At 51.1% G+C, this 2,079-nt stretch overlaps 1 long non-coding RNA gene across 1 annotated transcript; it reads right to left on the reverse strand.

Annotated features, from left to right (window-relative positions):
- Nucleotides 1–420: 420 nt before the first annotated feature.
- LOC115273988 lies at nucleotides 421–1,078 on the reverse strand. Its single transcript, XR_003901034.1, has 2 exons — nucleotides 982–1,078; nucleotides 421–759 (listed from the first exon to the last, which is right to left on the reverse strand). It is a non-coding gene; the product is annotated as an uncharacterized LOC115273988 (long non-coding RNA).
- Nucleotides 1,079–2,079: the final 1,001 nt, after the last annotated feature.

The following is a 2,079-nucleotide window of genomic DNA, read 5'->3' on the forward strand; positions in this document are numbered from 1 at the left end:
CTGTGTTGGGCTTGGAACTGTAGATTCCAATTGGAAATCAAGTGTGTATGGCTTTCGGGCACGAGTCTAGATTTCTAAAGGATTCGAGTCAGAAGGAGCCAAGCAGCTGGTTTTCAGCACGATCAGAGAGAACTCAGAGCCTTGTCCTGCTGTCCTCTGACCTCCCCCCGTCGCCCCCACTTGGCTAGTTATGGCCGGCCGGAGAGACCCCGTTCCTCTGCTGCCTGGTCTCAACCGTGTTTCCCGAGCTGCAGCGAGAGCTCACCGAAAACACAGCAGCCCCCGAACCAGCTCGCGGTCGGACTCCAGAGGTGAGAGGCAGGAAGCCTGCCTCTTCCTGTTTCTAAGAAGCGCAGATTTGTAGAAATATAAACATATTAGTAAGGGGATTTTGCTGTAAATTTTTAAGCTCGTTCAGTCGAGGATGACAGAAGTGCTTTTATTGAACCACGAGGATCAGGGGGTTAATCTGGTTGGGCTGAACATCCCTGACCTTGGAAATGAGCCAAAGTGCGCATTCCCAGGAATGTCTCCGCGGCCGGGCTGTCTGCTTTTGTTCCCTCCCACCCCTCTCGACTCGCACTTGACACATACGGCCTCCCCGTATCTTTGTTCTTCCAGAAATACGAGCGGAGGTCTTAGCTGGGTTGAAAACAGTCAGCAACAAGGTGGGCAAGGACGGAGGTTTTCCACATTTTGGAGATGTAGACAACCGCAGGGCGTGGTCCATTTTTCCACTTCGATTTTCCGGTTGGCTGTCTGCAGGGTATAAAAGAAACGGCCTTCCCAGTTTGAAAATGAACAAGTCCACCGGACTTCTTGGGTCGGTAGGTCTCTCAAGGCTAACTCCGGTCTACTGGGCCACGCAGACGTGGGTGCTCCTCCCCCTCCCCCACCCCCCACCCCCGCCCCCAAGTTTGAGGTGTCATACCGACTCCTTTGTTTAACCCTCCAGGGAAAACCACAAACCATACGCTTAACTGGAATTTTCATGTTGACAACTTCCTGCAATTATGGTAGGAGCAGATCATGAGCGGCTGCCAGTGTTTGGCAGGAAGGGGAGTGGATGGCCCTTCGAGTCTACGGAAACGGAAACAAGGAGCCTCCGCTTTGTGGGAGGTGGCGAGCAGGGCCTTTCCGAGAAGCTCCGCCCGGTGCGCCGTGGTCGCTCTTGGCGCTTCGTCTTCTTGAGCGGATTGAGAGTTTAAGCACGTAGGTGACCTCCAGATCTTTCGAGGCAAATTTCTCTCTCTCCATCTTTCTCCTTCCATGTCTTTCCCTCTTGGAAAAAGAGAGAGAGAGAGAGGTATCCCAGCTAAAGGTCCCTATAAAAGTCCATGTCCCTGGTGCGAGATTATTATATTATTCACTTCATTTCATCAGAATTAAGCCCAGATTTAGAGGAGGGGAATTAGGTCTGTAAAAAGTCAGAGCAGTATCTGGCGCCCCCCCCCCCCCCCCTCCAGTGGCGCTTGGTAAGGTTCCCTGTGTCTGGAGAGTGTGACACGGCCAGCCCGCGGGCAGAGACTGCTGCCGGTCTCCAGTGCAAACTGGAAAGTGCTAGGAAATGGACCCTGTGATCTGGGGGCCAGTCACCACCTCCTGCATGGACAAAGGAATCCGGAGGGAGCAGTTTGTGTGCATCGGTGGGGCCTGCAAAGTTTTATTTTTATTTATTGTTTGGTGATGATTTAAATACCCCTGGATGCCAAATCATAAACAGAAAGAAGCCCACATTTGGCTTTTGTTATCAGCAAAGAGAATTAAGGTTATTTTTTCCCTTGACTTTCTTTTTTTTTTTTTAACAGCCCAGTACCTTGGCTGGATTCCAGTTCAGGTAATTACATTCTGTCTTCCTAAATTCCCTTGTAACTCCAATTGGGCAAGCTGCTCTTCTCTGTCTCCTAAAAGCTGATGTGCGGGGTGCCTGGCATCGAATGGGGTGGCATTCCAATAGTGGGTCCCAAGTGTTCTGCTGGAAGTGCATTTCGAGCGGCTTCTGCACGCAGGGCTTGTGTGCAAATGGAAGTAGTATTATTTATTGCTCTTTTCCACCAGCAGCTGCCAACCCGAAACTAT

The sequence above is a fragment of the Suricata suricatta genome, chromosome 2 (genome assembly GCF_006229205.1).
Source record: "Suricata suricatta isolate VVHF042 chromosome 2, meerkat_22Aug2017_6uvM2_HiC, whole genome shotgun sequence".
Classification (NCBI taxonomy): domain Eukaryota; kingdom Metazoa; phylum Chordata; class Mammalia; order Carnivora; family Herpestidae; genus Suricata; species Suricata suricatta.